The 25,256-nt window shown below is 42.3% G+C and overlaps 1 pseudogene; it reads left to right on the top strand.

The window, feature by feature from the left end:
* The window catches only part of LOC116567389, a 60,383-nt pseudogene that overhangs the window by 8,712 nt on the left and 26,415 nt on the right, over nucleotides 1-25,256 (top strand).

Genomic DNA, 25,256 nt, shown 5'->3' with positions numbered 1-25,256 from the left:
TCATCCAGCTGAGCTTTCTTCAACCACAGGAACATTCTCTAGCCTGAAGCTCAGAGGAGAAATAATGTAAGAACCATGTTTTCTTAATCTGTCATTAAGTGGGACATTCATTTCCTTTACAAGGAAAAAATAAAAGATTCTGATCTCTACTGTTGTACAGGGAATGATTTTCCAAAATAAGCATAGTAAGATATGGATGTCCACAAGTGAATTAGCATCCTGGATTTCAGTGAGTTGCCAAAGCTTAAGTAGTCTGTTCATCCATCTCTCTGCAGCTACTATTGTGAATGAGATGGTTCTGGGGCTGGTTTGAAAGAGTTAATATTGGAAATCCCTCTTGTACAATGTCTGCCAAGGAATCCCTAACAATCTGAGTGGTGGAGTTACCTCTTGTAGGTAGGATATTATTGAACAGGGCACAGGAACTTGGTCCAACGTTAATACAACATTCATGGAATGAGTCATAAGATTAGGTTGTTAGGGCAACATACTTACTACCTTTTAGTACTTTAATAAGATTGGCCTGGGTCATTGCAAATACTCTGGCATGAACTTGCAGATGATAAGAGATGTAATGAAGGTGATGAAGGTGTGAGATGGTCCTGTTCACCTTATCTGCAGAGAAGATAGTGGATGCTCGTTATTTATCCATGGATGTCTGAGCTCAGGAGCAGGTTCTTTGGTCTTGGAGGAAGAAGCAAAGATAAAGATCTGATCATCAGAAGGAGCAGTGAGTTGCCTCTGTCTGGAAGTCCAGAGACCTGACTTCTTGGCACAGCTCTTGTCAGGACTATCTGTGTAACCGTGGACAAACCACCTAATCTCTTTCAGGCACAGGTTACTCGGTGGCCATAAGAGGAGTTTTAATATGTTGGTTGCTGAGGCCAGAATCAGAATGACATCTCGGGTTTCTCTAACTTAGGCAGTTTCTATAAGACCTGTTCTGTACACATGGGGAGTGTCATGGTAGACTTTCTTTGGTATAAAAAGGAATTAGCCATCATAAATTCCCCCAACTTCAGAAGAAATCAGTAATGTGGGCCACAAGTCTTAATCTAAAATTGGATGGACAGTCTTTTATTATAACAGATATGGAGAGGAAGAAATGCCCCAGCTTTGTCTGTCCAATATGGTGGCCATGAGCCCTGTGTGCCTAGCTGAATTTAAATTTGAATTAAATAAAAAAAAATATTTCCTCAATAACCTTAGCCCATTTTGAGTGCTCAGTAACCACACGTGTCTACTGTATTGGGCAGCACATGCATAGAATTACAAAAAGTTCTATTAGTCAACAGTGTCTCAGATCTTTGCCCAGACCACAAACTGCAGCTATTGTCCCTCCCTTAGTGCAAGACATGGATGTTGGTGTCCTCGGATGACTGTGTCCATCATTAAGAAACAAAAAAATGTATTAAAACTCACTTGGAAGTAGAAGAACTATAAGAAACTCTTCAGGCAAAAGATGCTGGAGGCATTGAACAAGAGTTTGAGAGAGGTGGGGAGGTTAAAGGAAGGAATTAGGAAACACCAAAACCATTCTGTGCCTTGAATCTTGACTAGTCCTGAGATTCTGTAAAATACACATCCCCTAGAGGGGTGTTCCTCAGAGATATGGTCACCCTATGACTCTGGAGATGGAAAAGGATGAGAAAAGCAGGTTTCCCTTAATCAGGCACCTCCTCAGTACTCAATGGTGGAGAAAAGGTTAGTCATGTTGGGCCCATGTTTCAAAAGACAAAGTTGTTATGTAGCCAGGCTGGCAGTACAGGAAATAGTTCAGGCTTTCTGGAAATAGGTGAGGGAGTAACCACTCTATCTAACAGCAGTTCCTTAGGTACAGATCAGTGCAGTCAAAGGCAGTGAATGTTCTAAGGCTTAAGCTTAAATATTAGAAAGTATCAGTGATAAAATCTTTTCTGAAGATTTGGTACAGTGGTTCCACCTTCAGCCCTGCTGGCTAGGGGGCCATGCATATGGGGAAAGGAAGAAATCAGAGGCAGATGGCAAAAAGTGTAATTTTAGCTGCTGTCTGAAAGCCACCTGTGAAGGGAATCACCTTTCTCCTCTGGACTCACTTCCAGGTGCAGCTTCAGGGAATGATACCAAAGACACTAACGCTGAGTTCACAGACAGCATCAAAGAGGAAGCTGCACACAGTAGCCAGCAAGTAAGTCCAAGCCAGGTTCTGGGTTCCCAGGGTGGCAGGCTCATAGCCCTTTGGGGTCTGGTAGTCTCCTACAGCCCTTGTAAGCTTAGAGTAAGAAGCTATCTTTTTCTCAAAACCACTTCCCAGTCTTCTTTCCACCCTCCCTGAGCTTCCCAGCCACATTGCCAGCCAACCCCTATCCTCACTCAACTTTCCTCTCCAATCCACCTTTTCTCCCCCTCTCCTTCTATCTATTGCTTCTCCTTCCCACCTTTGCCCCTATGTACCACCTATAGCTCTAGCTTCAGAAGAATGTTTTCTAACAACAAGACCATGGACAGTTCTGCTCTTGGGTTTTTGTATCAGAAACACACCACAGAAGACAGGGAGTCATCAGAGGCTGCTGGGGGAGGTGGCAGGCCTAAGATCCACTTCAGGAAAAGTGCTGAGAACCTCCAAGAGGATCAGAAATGCTTCCAAAGGAGGGAATCTGTCTTGGTGAAATCTTGTTACACAAAATAGAAGTCTGTTGGACAACCTGACAGACCACCCAGGTTGGGACACATCAGAGACCAGCAGGTGACACTTCAAGAGCAAGCCCCCATCAAACATCAGAACTTGGTAACCAGGGCTGAAATACTGTTTACAAAAGCCATCACTGAAGGTGCAACCAGCAGTTCGCAAGCTCAAGAGTTGAAAGCCTTGGACCTCAGAGATTAAGTCACAGACAGTGATCCCAGTGCACTCACTGGCACTCCTATGTGTCTCTACCTTGCCCAGAGACACTTAGCAATCACATCTCCTACATGGACCATGCCTGTGAGTCTCTGAGTTATTAAGGAGAAAGTGGATCATTTGGTATCTGTCCTTCTGCAGAAGTAGCTGGGCTTTTCCAGGGATAGCTTCCTTGGAGCTATTAGAGAAACTGCTGGGAAAATGAGTCTCTCTGGGTCTGCCTCTATACCTCCTGTATAATAAAAAGAGGAGACCAACAAAAAGAACCTACATGAGCATTCCTCAAATCTCACTGGACTTGGCACAGTCTTTGGCTCTTGGGGACATAAGTAGTTGGTTGTCTGGGATACCTCACATCCTCAACACCATTTCTTCCCCTTCTACCAAGATCCCCTTTTTGTTGCTCTAGCTATACCTGACCTTTACTTCTCCCTTAAGTTCTTGCATGAATTCCATTTCTCCTTTTGCTTGAACAGCTTCTTCTAATTTCTCCTAACCAATGCTTGTGACTTTAATTATGTAGAGTATTGCCTCTCCGAACAGATCCCTCTGCCTCCCACTCCTCCCACTGAGGGGCTCTGGGGAGAAGAGAGGGATCTGCAAGATAAGGAAATGTCCACTCTAGGAGTTAGATTGGGGTATCAGCCAGTCATGTGATTATTGCTGCTGTGGACAGGATTAGTTCCAAAAAAAGTGAACAAGAGGGACAGAAGTGAAGACAGCCAGATTCTGATTGATACGATCTTAACTATGAGTAGTCATGTGAGCCTTTTGCTCTAGTTCTCAGTTGTAGGCAAACAGATTTGTAAAGTTATTCCTTCTCAACCTTCCTTCCTATAGCCTAGCATGGAGCAAATAACCAGATGACATTTTGAGAAGGTCAGTTCAATCCTGGACTAAACCTTTTGCATTGGGGCAAGTATATTTCCCTTGCAATGGCTGCCCTACTGCTTGGCAGAAATACTTAATGAATTATTTGTTAGCCTTTGGATAGGGCTCATGATGGACAAATTTATATACCTGTTGGATGGAGATATCTTGGGTAAGCATAATTTTCTTTCCATCACCTTTCCTTGAAAATCAATGTCTAGTTTTGGGTAGGAGGAACCTTGGTGTATGAAATCATTGTAAATTCACTATAGCTTTTCTGGAGTTTGAGGATGTGACTGTCCAGCTACCAAATAAATAAAGCTTGCTTTGCCATAACTGTTTTGTGTCCAGATTCTCAAAACTGTGTTTGCTGGTTTCTGGTGAAATAGACTCTTACAGTTAGGTTCTGAATTCCTCTTTGCTGCATCCTTGGAAGGTAAACTTTATTCAACACCAAGCTACCTTTGTACCTCAGGTATACACAGACTTCCCCTAACAAACACATCCCACATTGTGTTCCTTCCAAGGCAAGAGCTATCTTTTGGCCAAAGCAAGTTCTTCATCCTTATTTTTAGACTCATTCACATCTGGAAGTCTCAGGTCTGGCTATGTTGGTAATTCTCCCCAGGTATCTCCCACAAAATCCCATTCTCAAGAAAATGTAAGGTCTCTAATAAATAACTAGGAAATGCCTGCGAAATGAATCAACCATTGCCTTTCTTCATTTAAATGTGTGCAACAGAAAAAAGTTATCAAGTGTCAAAGGCAATGATGGAGAAAAAAGTCAGTAGACTTCTTTTGAAGAACTTGAAAAGAAAATCATTAATACCTTTCACATATGTGAGAAGTGACACATTGTGAAACATATATCATAGAGTAAAAACAAAACAACCCAATTCAAACAGGAGATGAGATTTGCATATGAATTTCTGTAGGGTAAAAGGAAACCCAGCACACACAAAAGAGGTTTAATTTTACAATGGAAGCAACAGAACAAATGAATTAGGAACTGGCCAGTGGGGCAGAAAGTGTATGATATATAATTAACAATAGACCTAAAGGATTTATACTAACACCACACATACTGAAAGCCCTGGGATTTTATTTGGGAAAAAATATAGAAATGTCAACTTTCCACTGATGAGAAAGAAAAACTGATTAAAAAGCTAGATTCTGAGTCATTTTTCATGCATTTACATTTCAATTTTAAAGATAGATTAGCCTAAAGTAAGCTTCCACTGACACAGAACCCAAATTAGCCGGGAAACAAATCATAGCTCTATTTTCTATTTTCAAAGTGGGAAATTAGACCAGGTGTACCTTCAGGTCCTTTATGGTATAGACATTCCATGGTTCTTTATTTTTTTAATTTTTAAAGACACTATGTATATTTAAATCAGTGAAAGATAACATACATTCAGACGGCAGTTGGAGAGGAGAAGGGAGTTGAGGGAAATTGGAAGGGGAGGTGAACCATGAGAGACTATGGACTCTGAGAAACAATCTGAGTGTTTTGAAGGTACAGGGGGGTGGGAGGTTGGGGGAACCAGGTGGTGGGTATTAGAGAGGGCACGGATTGCATGGAGCACTGGGTATGGTGCAAAAACAATGAACACTGTTACACTGAAAAAATAAATAAATTTTTAAAAAATAAATAAATAATTTTTTATTTTTTATAAACATATGTTTTTATCCCCAGGGGTACAGGTCTGTGAATCACCAGGTTTACACACTTTACAGCACTCACCAAAGCACATACCCTCCCCAGTGTCCATAATCCCACCCCCTTCTCCCAAACAAAAAAAAAAAAAATAAAGCAAGATGTTACTAACTAAAAATAAATAAATAAATAAATAAATAAATAAATAAATAAATAAAAATAGATAGGTATAGATGGGGCATCTGGGTGGCTCAGTCAGTTACTTGGGCATCCAGGTCTTGATCTTAGCTGAGGTCTTGATCTCTAGGTCATGAGTTCAGGCCCCATGTTGTGCTCATCCCTGGGTATGGAGCCCACTTAAAAAAAAAGATATCATTAAAATGAGAGTTTTTTTTTAGATTTATTTATTTGAGAGAGAGAGCCCAAGCAGGAGGTAGGGGGAGAGGGACAAGCAGACTCCCTGATGACGAGGGAGCCCAACATGGAGCTCGATCCCAGAACCCTGGGATCATGACCAGAGCCGAAGGCAGACACTTGACTGACTGAACCACCCAGAAGCCCCAAAATGAGTTGTTATTTTTAAAGAGAAAGAACACTTGGTTTTTGGTAAAAAATAAAGTGCCCATATTCAAAGCTGATGGTAATGTTTATTTATTTTCTTAAACGTTTTATTTATTTGAGAGAGAGAGCACAAGCAGGGACAGGGGCAGAGAGGGGGAAGCAGACTCCCCACTGAACAGGAAGCTCAATGTGGGACTCAGTCTCAGGACCCTGAGATCAAGACCTGAGGCTGAAGGCAGATGCTTAATCGACTGAGCCACCCAGGTGCCCTGCCAGTGTTTATTTTCTTAAGTTTGTTGGAAAGGGTTTATATAGAAAGGTAACATCTCATAGTTTAAATGAGGGGTTGAAGTCCTAAGTTTTCAGAAGTGGTTTTATCCAGTCCCCCTTTCTTTATTTTGTTCCAATGCTTGGTGGCACATATGGAGATAGGCCAACCTAACTAAGCCCGGTAGGAGAACAAGAGAGGCAAAAGTCAGGCTCAGAACCCGAGGAAGGCCTGGGAAATGAGCAGCCGTGTCTATGCATCTTTCTTCATTCTCTTTATTTGCAACTTCAATGGCTGTGTTACTGGCAAATTCATGCTGTGAATCAACTCCACCCATGCAGCCTAGGTCTTACCAAGCTCCATTATGAGCAGAAGTCTGTGGCTTTGTGCCAGGCCAAGCAGCTCTGTCAGTCATTGATCCATTTAAGTGGCTCTGAGCCCTGTTCTGTTCTATATATTTGTAACCTGAATGAAGGTATAAAGCATGTAATCAGTTCTACAAAGCATGCCCAATTGAGTGGCTTCTACTTGATTTATGGAGATGCACAAAAAATATTTTGAAGACTTTGATCATTGAGAATATTCGTTCTGGATAACCAGAATGAATTTACCAGTGACAAGTACAAGTCACACTGTTAGTACAGATAGAAGAAACACCACAAGCCCAAAATAGCTGTGGTAGAGAGGTGGAAAATTGGGAAGTCAACATAGACCCGGAGCTAAGTAGAACTCCAAAGTGCAGTCGCAGACAAAAGAAAGAAGCAACATAGCTATGGGATGTATTAAGATTAATATTGGATGGATGGACAAGAAACCCTTGCACAAAAATACCTAGTCATACACTGAATGGGTTCTCATACTCAGGTTTTGGTTTCACACTTTTAAGAGTGTGGAGAAAATTGGAAAGGAACCCAAGATGAACAATAAGAAAGTCTTTTAAAAAATTCTCCTTTGAGGAAAAGCTACACAATCTGCTTGAGTTGACGCACTGAAGAGTAACTTCAGGAGTATCCACGGAACATAGAAAGGTGTTGGGAAGTTGTTTCCACCTTGTTTTCTCCTCAGGTGCTTAGATTTGTAGAGAGAGTTTGCCTGTCAGCATCAGCACAAGAGTGATAAGCAACAAGTGGGCAGGTGGCCTCACTTTAACTTCTCCGTAGTTATGGGGTGTGATTCTCCTGTTGCCAGTGAAATTAAGTTTCTGTTTTACCTGTGGCAGAGTGCCTCCTGTCTCAGTCTTCCCTTTTAGGGCATGAGGTGCAGGCTTGGCCTTAGGCTCTGAGAGCTGCTGTCTCAAGACGAGATCTTAAGTCAAGGACTTGGATGTTGTGGCATCAAGGTAGTTTCCTGTCTTGTAAGAAGCATCCCAGGAGACTCGGTTCCCAAGGGAGAGAACAATCACAGGATCCACACTCTCTGGTCCTGTGTAAACCTCAATTGTTTGCATTGGGTTTTTGTTTATGATGGGCTTGTGTTTTTTTTCTGGCCCACATTTGGATGCAGCTCTTCTGCCCATGGCGGCCGTTCTGAACACTGGCTCTCTTGTGTCCTCCCCATCCAGACCAGTCTCTAGGGCCCTTATGGCTGAGGAAGTCCTTAGGGTGAGCACATTTTAGGGCTGTCTTTTTTGTTTCCATTAATGGATGCCTTTGCAATCTGATGTTCCTCTTGAATCCTCTCTCATGACCTAACTTCTTTAAATTATGATTTTATTTCAGCTTATCAAGGTGGCCTTGGAGAAAAGCCTAGCAGCTGTGGAGACCCAGAATGTATGTTTTCCCCCCTCCTTCCTCAGCAGGAGGGAATAATAACAGATGTCTTCAGGAGGAAATGCTCCACCTGAGGGCTGAGATCCACCAACACTTAGAGAAGAAGAGAGCTGAGGGGGAACTGAAAGGGCTAAAGGCTCAAATTGAAGAAGCAGGATTCTCCTCTGTAGCCCACATCAGGTAGGACACTGCCCAGAGGAGGAGAGCCTGCCCATCAGGATGTCACCATAGACAAGTGATTTCACCTTGCTGCAACAAAGGCATTTGTGCTGCTCTAGGGCTTCCTGGTCCACATCCCAAGCTCCATGCATTAATACTTCAAATTCTTAAGAGAAAACTCAATAATATTGGATAATGGTGATCATTCAAATTATTTAAATCTGACCTTAATTCCATGTAATAATGCCCATTATTAGCTGTAGAGTCACAAGTGAAAATCTGCCAGTGTATGACTGGAACACTTTGAAGAATGTCCTACTACACATGACTACCCTACTGCTGCGTGTAGAACCAGAAGAGTCCCTGAGGGAAGATGATGTATACAGGGGCCCCTTTGCTTCCACTCAGCTCTCTCTTAGCAGCGTGAATCCCTAAATCATGGAATAGCACTTTTTTTTCCTAAAGATTTTATTTATTTATTTGACAGATCACAAGTAGGCAGAGAGAGGAAGAGAAGCAGGCTCCCTGCTGAGCAGAGAGCCCGATGCGGGGCTCGATCCCAGGACCCTGGGACCATGACCTGAGCGGAAAGCAGAGGCTTTAACCCACTGAGCCACCCAGATGCCCCTGGAATAGCACTTTTTTTTTTTAAGATTTTATTTATGTATTTGACAGACAGAGATCACAAGTAGGCAGAGAGGCAGCAGAGAGAGAGAGGAGAAAGCAGGCTCCCCGCTGAGCAGAGAGCCCGATGCGGGGCTCGATCCCAGGCCCCTGAGATCATGACCTGAGCCGAAGACAGAGGCTCAACCCACTGAGCCACGCAGGTGCCCCCTGGAATAGCCCTTTTAACAATATCTGCTGATTGTTAACTTTACAGAGTGGTATATAGCTGATTCATTGGTTAGATTGACCAACGTGTGTTTTTTTAATATTTTCTTTATTTATTTGAGAGAGAGACAGAGATAGAGCACAGGTTGGGAGGAGAGGGAGAAGCGGATTCCCTGCTGAGCAGGGAGCCTGACCCGGGGCTCCATCCCAGCATCCTGGGATAATGACCTTAGCCTACGGCAGACACCCAGCTGACTGAGCCACCCAGGTGCCCCTGGGCACTCTGTTTTTCATGGCATTTCTCAAAAGATGATTAGGGAACAGACTGATTATGTAGGACTAATCCATTCATTTGTTCATCCCTGAGGGTCAAAATCATCCTGGGGCCTGTTGTTTAGAACACAGGAGTGCAATTGTACAATTTCTAATTCATGCCCTATAGTTTCCCTTCTTACTATGTACCACTTAAACGTCCCCAAGTTATAGAATAATATTAGTGCTGAAGAGTACCTTGGCATCTAGCCTAATCCTTATTTCATAGTCAATGAAACTCCAGTCTAAAAAGTTCTAGCAGCTTGCTCAACATTGCATATTAAATTTTTAATATCTAAGCCTTCTGGATAACCAGAACAAATTTAGAATGCCTCTAAATTTTTAATATCTAAGCCTTTTCTTCTATGCTGTATATTTTTTAGAACAGTCTTGGAAATATTCTTGTGATCATCCTTCATGCTGGTTCTTTTACACTGAATTGTGATATTCCTTCCTTTTTTAAAGATTTTTATTTATTTGATAGAAATAGAGAGAGAGCACAAGTAAATAGAGTAGCAGGCAGAGGGGGAGGAAGAAGCAGGCTCTTTGTTGAGCAGGGAGCCCAATGTAGGTCTTGATCCAAGGACCCTGGGATCATGACCTGACCTTAAGACAGACACTTAAAGGACTGATCCACCCAAGCACCTCTTTCTTTCTTTCTTTCTTTCTTTCTTTCTTTCTTTCTTTCTCTTTCTTTCTTTTCTTTTTTTTTTCCTACAGAGAAAAAGAGAGTACATGTGAGAGCATATGCACAAGGAGGGGGAGGGCTGGAAGGAAAGGAGAGAGAGAATCTTGAACAGCCTCTATGCCTGGTGCAGAGCCTGATGTGGGGCTCAGTCTCACAGCCCTGAGATCATGACCTGAGCTGAAATCAAGAGTCAGATGCTTAACCAATTGAGTCACCCAGGTGCCCCCATGATATTTCTTTCTACTGAAGTGAAATTCTACTTAAGTGAAAGCTAAGTCATTGTTGTTTAAGTAATCTCTCTGCTCACCATGGGGCTTTAACTCACAACCTCGAGATCAAGAGTCACATGCTCTTCTGACTGAGCCAGCCAGTTCAGGATTCTAAGAAACTCAATCTAGGGGGACAGCCAACTGCTAATTCTTCAGATATGAATTACTAGTTTCTTGTGCCTCTTCTAGTCAGCAGTTCTCAATACAGCATGCTTACAGATCACCTGCAGGACTTAAGTAAAATATAGATCTATAGGCCTTAGCTCTAAATTTGTGGAGGGGGTGTTGTTTTATTCTGTTTTGTTTTGTTTTCCAAGTACCTCATAGAATTCTGTTAGTACATTTCAGGACTGCAGCTGGTATAGCAGAATAAAATGACTCCTCTGTTATAGACGCTGAACTGACTAGACCATATATGCAACTCCATTTAAGCATCCAGTAGCTCTACTAGCTATGAGTTATCCTAAGTTTATATAAAAGGATACTGAGGCTTAAAGAGGTTAAGCAAACTGCTGATTTAAATGAATTACCTTGGGGGGAGGAGTCAAGATGCTGGAGAAGTAGCAGGCTGAGATGACATCAGGTAGCAGATCAGCTAGATAGCTTATCTGATCATTGCAAACACCTACAAATCCAATGGGTAACCAAAGAGAAGAGCAAAAATTCTAGAAACAGAATATCGATCACTTTCTGAAAGGTAGGACCTGAGGAGAAGTGAATCCAAAGTGACAGGAATATAGACCACGGAGGGAGGAGCCAGCTCCCAGCAAGCGGTGGAGCAATGGAACACAAAATCAGAACTTTTAAATGTCTGCTCCACGGAGGGACATCACTCCAGAGGCTAAACTGTGGGGAAGCCCACGTGGGGTCAGCATAACCCCAGGTCCTGTGGGGTCACAGAAGGACTGGGGGTGTCTGAGTGTCACAGAGCTCGCAGGTATTAGAGTGGGGAAGCCAGATACAGCGACAAAGCCAAGGAGTGAGCTCTCAGCTTGGGGTTACCTTGAACTGGTCACAGGCTGGGTGAGCTTGGAGTGTGGCTGGAGGCCACAGAGACAGAAGCGACTGGGCGTTTTTCTCCAAGTGTGGCAATTGAGCGCTTTCCTCCAAGGCAAGGGAGATGGGGTGGTTGGGTGCTTTTCTCTGAGGACACACTGAGGAGCAGGACCCTGAGATCTTGGCTCCTCCGGGCCAGAGATTGGGAGGCCACCATCTTCATTCCCGTCCTCTGGAACTCTACAGAAAGCGCTCAGGGAACAAAAGCTCCTGAAAGCAAACCCAAGTGGATTACTTAGCCCAGCCCCTGGTAAGGGTGGTGCAATTCCAGCTGGGGCAAAGACACTTGAGAATCACTACAACAGGCCCCTCCCCAAGAAGATCAACAAGAAACCCAGCCAAGACCAACTTCACTCACCAAGGAGAACAGTGGAATTCCAGAAGAGAAGAAAGCAAATCTTATCTGGACAAAATGACAAGGCGAAAAAACTCACCACAAAAAAAAAAAAAAAAAAAAGAACAAGAAGTAGTACAGAAGGCTGAGGACCTAATCAATACAGACATTGGTAATATGACAGATCTAGAGTTTAAAATGATGATTCTCAAGGTTCTAGCCAGGCTCAAAAAAGGCATAGAAGATATTAGAGAAACCCTCTCCAGAGAGATAAAAGCCCTTTCTGGAGAAATAAAAGAACTAAAATCTAACCAAGTTGAAATTAAAAAAGCTATTAATGAGGTGCAATCAAAAATGGAAGCTCTTACTGCTAGGATAAATGAGGCAGAAGAAAGAATTAGTGACATAGAAGACCAAATGACAGAGAATAAAGAAGCTAAGCAAGAAAAACAAACAAATACTGGACCACAAGGAGAGAATTCGAGAGATAATGACACCATAAGATGACACAACATTAGAATAATTGGGATTCCATAAGAAGAAGAAAGAGAGAGGGGAGCAGAAGGTATATTGGAGAGAATTATTGTAGAGAATTTCCCTAATATGGCAAAGGGAAAAAACATCAAAATCCAGGAGATGCTAAGAACGCCCCTCAAAATCAATAAAAATAGGTCCACAACTCATCACTTGATAGTAAAATTTACAAGTCTTAGCGACAAAGAGAAAATCCTGAAAGCAGCCTGGGAAAAGAAGTCTGTAACATACACGGGTAAAAACATTATATTGGCAGCGGACCTATCCATAGAGACCTGGCAGGCCAGAAAGAACTGGCATGATATATTCAGAGCACTAAGCAAGGAAAACATGCAGCCAAGAATACTATATCCAGCTAGGCTATCATTAAAAATAGAAGGAGAGATTAAAAGCTCCCAGGACAAAAAAAAAAAACCTGAGAGAATTTGTAAACACCAAACCAGCTCTACAGGAAATGTTGAAAGGGGTCCTCTAAGCAAAGAGAGAGCCTACAAATGGTAGATCAGAAAGGAACAGAGACAATATACAGTAAGTCACCTTACAGGCAATACAATGGCACTAAATTCATATCTCTCAATAGTTGCCCTGAATGTTAATGGGCTAAATGTCCCAATCAAAGGAAACAGGGTATCAGAATGGATAAAAAACAAAACCCATCAATATGCTTCCTACAAGAAACTCATTTTAGACCCAAAGACACCTCCAGATTTAAAGTGAGGGGGTGGAAAACAATAGACCATGCTAATGGACATCAGAAGAAAGCTGGAGTGGCAATCCTTATATCAGATCAATTAGATGTTAAGCCAAAGACTATAATAAGAGATGAGGAAAAACACTATATCATACTCAAAGGGTCTGTTCAACAAGAAGACCTAACAATTTTAAATATCTATGCCCCTAACATGGGAGAAGTCAACTATATAAACCAATTAATAACAAAATCGAAGAAATACATCGACAATAATACAATAATAGTAGGGGACTTTAACACTCCCCTCACTGAAATGGACAGATCATCTAAACAAAAGATCAACAAGGAAATAAAGGCCTTAAATGACACGCTGGACCAGATGGACATCACAGATATATTCAGAACATTCAATCCCAAAGCAACAGAATATACATTCTTCTCTAGTGCACATGGAACATTCTCCAGAATAGACCGCATCCTGGGTCATAAAACAGGTCTCAACTGGTATCAGAAGATTGAGATCATTCCCTGCATAGTTTCAGACCACAATGCTCTGAAGCTAGAACTCAATCACAAGAGGAAATTTGGAAAGAACCCAAATACATGGAGACTAAACAGCATCCTTCTAAAAAAAAGAATAGGTCAACCAGGAAATTAAAGAAGAATTTAAAAAATCATGGAAACAAATGATAATGAAAACACAGTGGTTCAAAATCTGTGGGACACAACAAAGACAGTCCTGAGAGGAAAATATATAGTGGCACAAGCCTTTTTCAAGAAACAAGAAAGGTCTCAAATACACAACCTAACCCTACACCTAAAGGAGCTGGAGAAAGAACAACAAAGAAAGCCTAAACCCAACAGGAGAAGAGAAATCATAAAGATCAGAGCAGAAATCAATGAAATAGAAACTAAAAAAACAATAAAACAAATCAACGAAACTAGGATCTGGTTCTTTGAAAGAATTGATAAGATTGATAAACCCTTGGCCCGACTTATCAAAAAGAAAAGAGAAAGGACCCAAATAAATAAAAGTATGAATGAAAGAGGAGAGATCACAACAAACACCAAAGAAATACAAACAATTATAAGAACATACTATGAACAAATCTATACCAACAAATTCGACAATCTGGAAGAAATGGATACATTTCTAGAGACATATAAACTACCACAACTGAAACAGGAAGAAACAGAAAATCTGAACAGACCCATAACCAGTAAGGAGATTAAAACAGTCATCAAAAATCTCCAAACAAACAAAAGTCCAGGGCCAGATGGCTTCTCAGGGGAATTCTACCAAACATTTAAAGAAGAATTAACTCCTATTCTCCTGAAACTGTTCCAAAAAATAGAAATGGAAAACTTCCAAACTCATTTTATGAGGCCAGCATCACCTTGATCCCAAAACCAGACAAGGATCCCATCAAAAAAGAGAATTACAGACCAATATCCTTGATGAACACAGATGCAAAAATTCTCAGCAAAATACTGGACAATAGGACCCAACAGTACATTGAAAGGATTATTCACCACGACCAAGTGGGACTTATTCCAGGGCTGCAAGGTTGGTTCAACATCCACAAATCAATCAATGTGATACAATACTTTAATAAAAGAAAGAATATGAACCATATGATACTCTCAATAGACGCTGAAAAAGCATTTGACAAAGTGCAGCATCCCTTCCTGATCAAAACTCTTCAAAGTGTAGGAATAGAGGGCACATACCTCAATATTATCACCCACTGCAAATATCATTCTCAATGGAGAAAAACTGAAAGCTTTTCCGCTAAGGTCAGGAACATGGCAAGGATGTCTGTTATCACCACTGCTGTTCAACATAGTACTAGAAGTCCTAGCCTCAGCAATCAGACAACAAAAAGAAATTAAAGACATCCAAATCGGCAAAGAAGGAGTCAAACTATCACTCTTCGCAGATGATATGATCCTATATGTGGAAAACCCAAAAGACTCCACTCCAAAACTGCTAGAACTTGTACAAGAATTCAGTAAAGTGTCAGGATAAAAAGTCAATGCACAGAAATAAGTTGCATTTCTTTACACTAACAACAAGACAGAAGAAAGAGAAATTAAGGAGTCAGTCCCATTTACAATTGCACCCAAAACCATAAGATACCTAGGAATAAACCTAACCAAAGAGGCAAAGAATCTATACTCAAAAAACTGTAAAGTATTAATGAAAGAAATTGAGGAAGACACAAAGAAATGGAAAAATATTCCATGCTCATGGATTGGAAGAACAAATATTGTAGAAATGTCTATTCTATCTACAGCAATCTACACATTTAATGCAATCCCTATCAAAATCCCATCCATTTTTTTTTTCAAAGAAATAGAACAAACTATCCTAAAATTTATATGGAACCAGAAAAGACCTCGAATAGCCGAAGGGATATTGAAAAAGAAAGCAAAAGTTGGTGGCATCACAATTCCGGACTTCAAGCTCTATTACAAAGCTGTCATCATCAAGACAGTATGATACTGGCACAAAAACAGACACATAGATCAATGGAACAGAATAGAGAGCCCAGAAATAGACCCTCAACTCTATGGTCAACTAATCTTTGACAAAGCAGGAAGGAATGTCCAATGGAAAAAAGACAGCCTCTTCAACAAATGGTGCTGGGAAAATTGGACAGCCACATGCAGAAAAATGAAATTGGACTATTTCCTTACACCACACATGAAAATAGACTCAAAATGGATGAAGGACCTCAATGTGAGAAAGGAATCCATCAAAATCCTTGAGGAGAACACAGGCAGCAACCTCTTTGACCTCAACCACAGCAACTTCTTCCTAGGAACATCACCAAAGACAACAGAAGCAAGGGCAAAAATGAACTATTGTGATTTCATCAAGATCAAAAGCTTTTGTACAGCAAAGGAAACAGTTAACAAAACCAAAAGACAACTAACAGAATGGGAGAAGGTATTTGCAAATGACATCAGATAAAAGACTAGTGTCCAAAATCTATAAAGAGCTTAGCAAACTCAACACCCAAAGAACAAATAATCCAATCAAGAAATGGGCAGAGGACATGAACAGACATTTCCAAAGAAGATATCCAGATGGCCAAAGGACACATGAAAAAATGCTCCACATCACTCGGCATCAGGAAAATACAAATCAAAGCTGGTGAGATACCACCTCACACCAGTCAGAATGGCTAAAATTAACAAGTCAAGAAATGACAGATGCTGGCGAGGATGCAGAGAGTGGGGAGCCCTCCTACACTGTTGGTGGGAATGCAAGCTGGTGCAACCACTCTGGAAAACAGTGTGGAGGTTCCTTGAAAAACTGAAAATAGAGCGACCCTATGACCAGCGATTGCACTACTGGGTATATATCCTAAGGATACAAACGTGGTGCTCTGAAGGGGCACATACACCCAAACATTTATAGCAGCAATGTCCACAATAGCCAAACTATGGAAAGAACCTAGACGTCCATCAACAGATGAGTGGATAAAGATGAAGTGGTATATATACACAATGGAATACTATGCAGCCATCAAAAGAAATGAAATCTTGCCATTTGCGATGACGTGGATGGAACTAGAGGGTATTATGCTTAGCGAAATAAGTCAATCGGAGAAAGACAACTATCATATGATCTTCCCGATATGAGGAAATGGAGATACAATGTGGGGGGGTTGGGGTATAGGAAAAGAAAAAATGAAAGAAGGTGGGATTGGGAGGGAGACAAACCATAAAAGACTCAATCTCACAAAACAGACTGAGGGTTGCTGGGGGGTGGGGGGACGGCAGAGTGTGGTGGTGATATGGACATTGGGGAGAGTATGTGCTATGATGAGTGCTGTAAAATGTGTAAACCTGGCGATTCACAGACCTGTACCCCTGGGGATAAAAATACATTACATGTTTATTTTTAAAAATTAATTAATTAATAAAAAAATGAATTGCCTTGTTAAAGCAATGTTGTTGTTGTTGTTGTTGTTGTTGTTGTTGTTGTTTAACACTTCCATCCAACCCTGGTGAAGGGTTCGGTGTGAAGAAAGGATGGAGTCTAGAATGTCGTGGTGAAAATTAGTTGTTTATCCATTTTATGTCTTCTACAAGTATGCATGTTTTATGTGTCAGGCACTGCGGAGGCTCTGGGGATACAGGATGAACAGGATAGGAAGAATCCCTGACCTCATGAAGATGATTTATCGAAAGAGCCAAACGTAAAGCAAATAATAACAGAAGTACTTTTGATTGTAGTTCTGATTGGTATTACTTATTTCTTGTTTTCCTAGGTCCCAATTTCTCATCCAGTGGTTGAAAACTGACCAATGATAATTAATAGAATTGTAGAACCCATAATAAATTTGTCCCAGGAAAGGTCTTTCTTATTCTTTTTTTTTTTTTTCTTAACACTGTAAATACCCTTGTTTATTCCAAAGACCAGTGAAAATTAGAACATGAGGCTGAGGGGATGCCTGGGTAGTTCAGTTGGCTGAGCATTTGCTTTTGACTTGGGCCATGATCTCCTGTTCTGGGATCAAGTCCCGAATCTGTCTCCCTGCTCAGTGGGGAGCCTGCTTCTCCCTCTTCCTCTCCCCCTGCCTCTGCCACTACTTACTACTTATGCTCTCATTCTCTCTCTATCTCAAATAAATAAAATCATTTAAAAAAAAAAGAAAAGAAAATGAGGCTAGCTGACCAGGATAAAGACAACTAGATCATGTGTGTTGTGTCCAAGGTTTTTAGGGACTGTGTTGCCACCAAGTAGCTGTGGTAATGCGGGAGTCTCTCCTCCTGAATCTATCCAATAAGGGAGCCCATGCCATCTCTGAGGTGGCTTCCTGCTTTGGGGTGTCTCTGAGTCTCTGCTGGGCTTGATGGGGGCTACGGAAACTGAGGCTGAGAGAAGAGCCACCCCCTCATGGTGTGTGTGTGTGTGTGTGTGTGTGTGTGTGTGTGTGTGTGTGTGTGTTTCCTGCAGGAACACCATGCTGAGCCTTTGACTTGAGAATGCAGAGCTGAAAGAGCAGATGGGAGAAGCAATGTCTGATGGATGGGAGATAGAGGAAGACAAGGAGAAGGGCGAGGTGGCAGTGGAAACTGTGGTAGCCAGAGGGGGTCTGAATGAGAATAGCCTTCAGGCTGAATTCAGAAAGCTTCAGGGAAAACTGAAGAATGCCCACAACATCATCAGCCTCCTCAAAGAACAGCTCGTGCTGAGCAGCAAGGATGGGAATAGTAAGCTTAGCCCAGAGCTCCTTGCACACCTGGTCCGGGAGATCGACAGAATGAACACAGAGCTGGTCTGTTCTCCTGAGAATCCCCAATGCCAGGAAGAGGAGTGCATGACCATAAAGCCCTGCCCTAGACCCCAGAGTCTTGACATTGGGGCTGCCTCACCGTGGATGGCCACCAAGTAAGTGTGGGTTTAGATGGAAATAGAGACCTGTGGAGAAGGCCTGGACGTAACAATTTTTATCTAAAACAGTTCTTCTCCATGGGTCAGAAGGGACTGAGGGAAGGGCACCTTTGCCCCCCAAGCAGTGGTAATATTCCTCACACATTCATCTTTTGGAAAAGCTTTTACAACATTGTCTCACAAACATTACTTGGGCAATTAATTTTTCATAAATAGTGTTTCATTTTCCAGATGGCACACTAGGCATTGGGCAGCAGGCAGAAAGACCCGGTCTCTGCCCATAAGTCTGCAGTGTGGTGGGGAAAGATGGCATAAAACAGGTCATTTCAATAGGATGCCATATAGGGATGCTTGGGACTTAAGGAAGCCCCAACAAGTGGTGTGTAATGACACCTCTCCATATCACTGCCATTTTCATCACAGCCCATCCTAGGTGTCTGTTCATGGGCCACAGGATTGGGCTGTTGGGATCCTCCTAAGGGGAGGGGTTTTGCTGACTATTGAATAAATGGAGACTAGAGAGGATTCGGGCTGGGGGGAGTGGAGGACAAGGCTGGGACAGGAGCATGAGGATAGATGAAGAGAGGTTTCTACCCCTCCTCTCTTTAACCGCTGAACCAACCTTAACTGAGAGCCCCTCAGTAGACTCCAGTGGCACTGTACTTTGTGTTGAAAATACAGAGATGAATAAAACATTACCTTAGCTCTGCAGGAGCTTGGAGCTGAAAAGCAAGCCACTACCAAAGGGCTTGAGGAATGCTAGAACAAACCCATGAATATAGTCCACGGGGGGTCAGAAAGGGAAGGGGATCGGGACTGCCTGGGACTGTTACTGCCTGGTCTCTATGCTGGCTCTTTTCACAGCTGGATAACTGGCCCCAGGCCCAAGACCCTGGAACCCCATCAGAATTTAGCCTTCCTGGATCCACCAAGCACCTGCGCTCCCAGCTGGCCCAGTGCAGACAGACAACGCTACCAGGACCTCCAGGAGAAGCTGCTGATATCAGAAGCCACGGTCTTTGCCCAGGACAACCAGATGGAGAAATACAGAGTCATGCTTAGTAAGTCTTAGGTTCACCATCACTAAGACAGCTGCCTATGTGCTTTGTAGACTTCCCTTTTCTTCCACAGCCTCAAAACAAATTTAATCCCAACCAGGGTCCTAGAATTGTGGAAATGGTTATTTAACTTCAGTTTTCCAACTGGTAGAGAAGAATAAAAAACAAAGGAAGCTTGCAGTGAGCATATAGGGAAGAAACGGGCTAACATCTAGGTTTGCTGATTTCTGCTATAGTCAGCAAACTGCTTTACATCTCTCAACTTATACTGACAGTTTCTCTCCTCCTCTTGGCACCAAATCACAATCTTCAAAAATATACCATCACCATTGGTTTAGAATCCATGCTTTCTACTAGAACTTCCTACATTGATTGAAATGCTTATGGAGCACATGAGATGTCTCAAATTCAACTTCAGAATTTTGTTTACTTTTAATTAATTTAATATGAAGTTGTCACATGTGGCTAGTAGCTATGTTTTTAAAATTTTTATTTATTTTTATTTTTAAAAAGTTTTTTATTTTGGGGGGATTTCAAAAGTTAATTTTTAATCTATTTGTTTAAAAGATTTTTTAATTAATTTATTTATTTTCAGCATAACAGTATTCATTATTTTTGCACCACACCCAGTGCTCCATGCAATCCGTGCCCTCTATAATACCCACCACCTGGTACCCCAACCTCCCACCCCCCTCGCCAATTCAAACCCCTCAGATTGTTTTTCAGAGTCCATAGTCTCTCATGATTCACCTCCCCTTCCAATTTCCCCCAACTCCCTTCTCCTCTCTAACTCCCCATGTCCTCCATGCCATTTGTTATGCTCCACAAATAAGTGAAACCATATGATAATTGACTCTCTCTGCTTGACTTATTTCACTCAGCATAATCTCTTCCAGTCCCGTCCATGTTGCTACAAAAGTTGGGTATTCGTCCTTTCTGATGGAGGCATAATACTCCATAGTTTATATGGACCACATCTTCCTTATCCATTTGTCCTTTGAAGGGCATCTTGGTTCTTTCCATAGGTTGGCGACCGTGGCCATTGCTGCTATAAACATAGGGGTACAGATGGCCCTTCTTTTCACTACATCTGTATCCTTGGGGTAAATACCCAGTAGTGCAATTGCAGGGTCATAGGGAAGTTCTATTTTTAATTTCTTGAGGAATCTCCACACTGTTGTCCAAAGAGGCTGCACCAACTTGCATTCCCACCAACAGTGGAAGAGGGTTGCCCTTTCTCCACATCCCCTCCAACACATGTTGTTTCCTGTCTTGTTAATTTTGGCCATTCTAACTGGTGTAAGGTGATATCTCAATGTAGTTTTAATTTGAATCTCCCTGATGGCTAGTGATGATGAACATTTTTTCATGTGTCTGATAGCCATTTGTATGTCTTGATTGGAGAAGTGTCTGTCCATATCTTCTGCCCATTTTTTGATATCATTGCCTGTTTTGTGAGTTTTGAGTTTGAGGAGTTCATTATAGATCCTGGATATCAACCTTTTGTCTGTACTGTCATTTGCAAATATCTTCTCCCATTCCATGGGTTGCCTCTTTGTTTTTTTGACTGTTTCCTTTGCTGTGCAGAAGCTTTTGATTTTGATGAAGTCCCAAAAGTTTATTTTCACTTTTGTTTCCTTTGCCTTTGGAGACATATCTTGAAAGAAGTTGCTGTGGTTGATATCGAAAAGGTTACTGCCTATGTTCTCCTCTAGGATTCTGATGGGTTCCTATCTCACGTTGAGGTCTTTTATCCATTTTGAGTTTATCTTTGTGTACGGTATAAGAGAATGGTCGAGTTTCCTTCTTCTACATATAGCTGTCCAGTTTTCCCAGCACCATTTATTGAAGAGACTTTTTTTCCACTGTATATTTTTTCCTGTTTTGTCAAAGATTAATTGACCATAAAGTTGAGGGTCCATATCTGGGCTCTCTACTCTGTTCCACTGGTCTATGTGTCTGTTTTTATGCCAGGACCATGCTGTCTTGGTGATCACAGCTTTGTCTACGGCCATACCACCCTGAACGCGCCCGATCTCGTCTGATCTCGGAAGCTAAGCAGGGTCGGGCCTGGTTAGTACTTGGATGGGAGACAGCTTTGTAATAAAGCTTGAAATCAGGGAACATGATGCCCCCAATTTTATTTTTGTTTTTCAACAATTCCTTAGTGATTCAGGGTCTCTTCTGATTCCATACAAATTTTAGGATTATTTGCTCCAGCTCTTTGAAGAATACTGGTGGAATTTTGATCGAAATGGCATTAAAAGTACAGATTGCTCTAGGCAGTACAGACATTTTAACAATGTTTATTTTTCCGATCCAAGAGCATGGAATGGTCTTCCATCTTTTTGTGTCTTCAATTTCTTTCATGAGTGTTCTGTAGTTCCTCGAATATATATCCTTTACCTCTTTGGTTAGGTTTATTCCCAGGTATCTTCTGGTTCTTGGTGCTATAGCAAATGGAATCGATTCTCTAATTTCCCTTTCTGTATTTTCATTGTTATCGTATAAGAAAGCCACTGATTTCTGTACATTGACTTTGTATCCTGTCACATTACTGAATTGCTGTATGAGTTCTAGTAGTTTGGGGGTGGAGTCTTTAGGGTTGTCCATATAAAGTAGCATGTCATCTGTGAAGAGAGAGACTTTGACTTCTTCCTTGCCAATTTGAATACCTCTTATTTCTCTTTGTTGTCTGATTGCTGTTGCTAGGACTTCTAATACTATATTGAACAAGAGTAGTGAGAGTGGGCATCCTTGTTGTGTTCCTCATCTCAACAGGAAGGCTGTGAGCCCCATTGAGGATCATATTTGCTGTGGGCTAGTAGCTATGTTATAGAGCTGTACGGATCTTAATGTTTTAGGACTCTAAATTAATTCAACCCCATTCACATATTTAATGAGCTTCTGTGGATAAAGCACTTGCTAGTTTCTCAGGGCTTCTAGGGATGATAATATATATAATACCCAACATAAAGATATCTGGTCCACACAAAGCCTCAGTTGTTGTAGGTGACATCACCAGTGGCACACAGGCTCATCCTGGTGGAAGGAAGTCCTGCTTGGAGTGCGTTGTCTCTTCTCCCACTTGGGTCCAAAGAAGGTTCCATTCTACTTTGGCTGTAAACTCCCTGCCCCTTGAGGGCTAGGGCATGTGCCACTGAGGTTGAGAGGGTACATGGGACATTCTGAGAGCCCCTGTGACACCCTGTGTCTCTTCCTGAGGAGGCAAATCCTTGGTAAAGCAGGACAGCAAGCAGGTGCAGGTGGACCTCCAGGATCTGGGCTATAAGACCTGCGGCCAAAGTGAAAATGAAGCTGAGCGGGAAGAGAGTACCAGTCCCGGTAGGAACACAAGGGCAGGGCTCACCTGGCCTTCCTGGAGTTGGCCTTCCCATCTGGGAGCTACTGGCCAGTCCCACACCTAATGAGGAATAGGGCTGAGGGGTATGGTCAATGGAAGGGGACCCAGGACCAGTGAGGCACATGAAGTTTGGCAGACAACTCTGGTCCAACACGAGGCTGAGTGTGAGTGGGAATGTCTCTAATTAGTTTCCAGCATACTGCTATTGATTAAAAGAAGGAAAGTTCTGTCCAACTGATGATCATCTAAGGCTTACTTTTTACTGAAGAGACCAGATGAGCTTGTGGAGACAAGTAAACCCTAAGCTAAAAAATCTGTTTTTCCATCCTAGAAGGACATTGACTGTAGAGACACCCATCAAACTGAAATTGAGAAAAGGAAAAACACTCAGGGCAGTGGAAGGTGACTGTACCTGGTTCCTGACCTGCAGGCTTTTGAGTGGGTGAAAATACCATGTCTGAATGCTAGTAAAGCATGGAGCTGAATAAAGTACTGCCTCAACTTTCGCTCTAGTGATTCCTATCCCTGGCACCAGAGCTGTCTCCAAGCCTCAGCAGCACAGTGTAGCTTTATTCAGAAAGATGTCTTTTTCTTCTCTCAGAGTGTGAGGATCACGAGAGCCTCAAGGAAACAACCCTGACGGAGTGGTGCCTGGGCTCCTCAGCAGCTATCGCCCCAGGAAAGAAGCCCTTGAAGAGCCCTTGAGGGAAACAGGAGGAGTTCCGTGCATATGGAAAGTCGGAAGACATCTCTCTCCTGCAGAAGGACATCAGAGACCTGAAGGCCCAGCTGCGGAATGCCAACAAGATCATCTAGAACTTCAAGAGCAAGATCCGGTCCATCTCAGTTATAAGTTATTATTCATCTAGTCTGGAGACACGGCGAAAGCTGAAGGCCATTGACACCCTCGAGGGATCTTCACCTCACAGTGTCACTGACAAGGATGAGGGATGGCTGTCTGATGGCACTAGGGCTTCCTATCCCCCAGGGATTCAGGCTAAAAAGAATCTGGAGAGTCTGATCCAGAGAGTGTCCCAGCTAGAGGCCGAGCTCCTGAAAACTGAAGTGGAAGGGAAGCTGGCAGAGGAATTGAGTTCAACCTCCTGGCCTGGGTAAGGGGGGCACTCTTTTGACGTGATAAGATTGAAAATGTCTAAGTTTGTGTTGGAGGTTGGCTAGCCCAGGCAGTAGAAGAGATAGGGTGATCAGAATAAGGTGATCAGAAGAGTGCCTACTTTAATGCTAGGCCTAGATCCAATAGGGTGATCAGAAGAGTGCCTACTTTAATGCTAGGCCTAGATCCAAAGAAAGGTTAGTAGGCCCTGCTTGGGAGACACCAGGTCTCTGGGACTTCCTCTCAGGAATCTATTAGTAAAGTGACTGGATATGTCGTGTAGTAGGAAGACTGGAGTCAGATTGCCTGGGTCTGAATCCTAACTCTGGCACTTTCTAGCTGTTCAACTTATTTAGATTTTCTGGGATCTTTCCTCACCTATCAAATGAGGAGACTAAGAGAAACTATCTCAACAGGTGGTTACTGGGTTTAAATGAATTAGTACAAGTGATCAAAATTGCCTAACATATATTAAGCTCTCAGTACAATTTACCATAACTGTTACTGTTGTTGATACTTTGTGTTGGAAGACACTGGGTATCTGTCCTTGTTATCTGCACTGAGTATCAGAACATGCAAAAGCTTAGTGGCCTCAAACAATAATTCATGTGGATTTACAGGACTCAGCAGTGTAGCTGTTGCTTGGGGGGGTCTCTCCTGGGGCAGCCATCTGATGGCTTCACGTGTCTGGTGATATGATGCTCCTTGCCTTCTCTCTGTCCCCCTTTGGCTTCTTGTCTTCCATGGTCTTTCTTCTTGGGGTGGGCCTCTCAAGTGGTCTCAGGGTAAATCCACTTCTGTATGGCAGCTGGCTTCCAACAGAGCGGAAATAGAAGTTGCCAGGACAGTTCAGAGCTACTCCTTGACTTAGCACAGTGTTGCTTCCCTTATTACCTCAGTCACAGTGCTCACAGAGCTTGCCCAGATTTAAGGAGGTGGAGAACAGCCTCTACTTGCCAATGAGAGAAGGAGCAAAGGCACATTGGCAAAACAACATGTGGAAAAGGAATGTAATGGCCCTCTTGGCAAAACAGTCTGCCATAATAGAGATGATCTTCCAAATAGAATAGAATAGAAATGAAAGGTCTTATCTAGACTTAGGATTAAGTGATTCCTTCCCCCCCTCAAGTTTATGTATTTATTTATTTTACATAATGTCTCAACCCAACGTGGGGCTTGAACTCCTGACCCCATCATCAAGAGTCGTGAGCTCTTCTTACTGAGCCAGACAGCCAGGTGTCCCAGGATTAAGTAATTCTAGTCACTGAACTTATTTTTATTTATTGTGTCTATTGAATATCTACTCAATAAATACATTTAGTGTTTCTTGAGTATCAGCTGTGAATCTACACTCTACTAGTCCCATGAAGAATGTAAAATTGGGCACCATATTTACCTCCATAGGACCTAGTATTTTCCTGGACATA

Source organism: Mustela erminea, chromosome 10 (assembly GCF_009829155.1).
Source record: "Mustela erminea isolate mMusErm1 chromosome 10, mMusErm1.Pri, whole genome shotgun sequence".
NCBI lineage: Eukaryota > Metazoa > Chordata > Mammalia > Carnivora > Mustelidae > Mustela > Mustela erminea.
The sequence above is the reverse complement of the archived record's forward strand: the minus strand, read 5'-3'. Positions and strand labels throughout refer to the sequence as shown.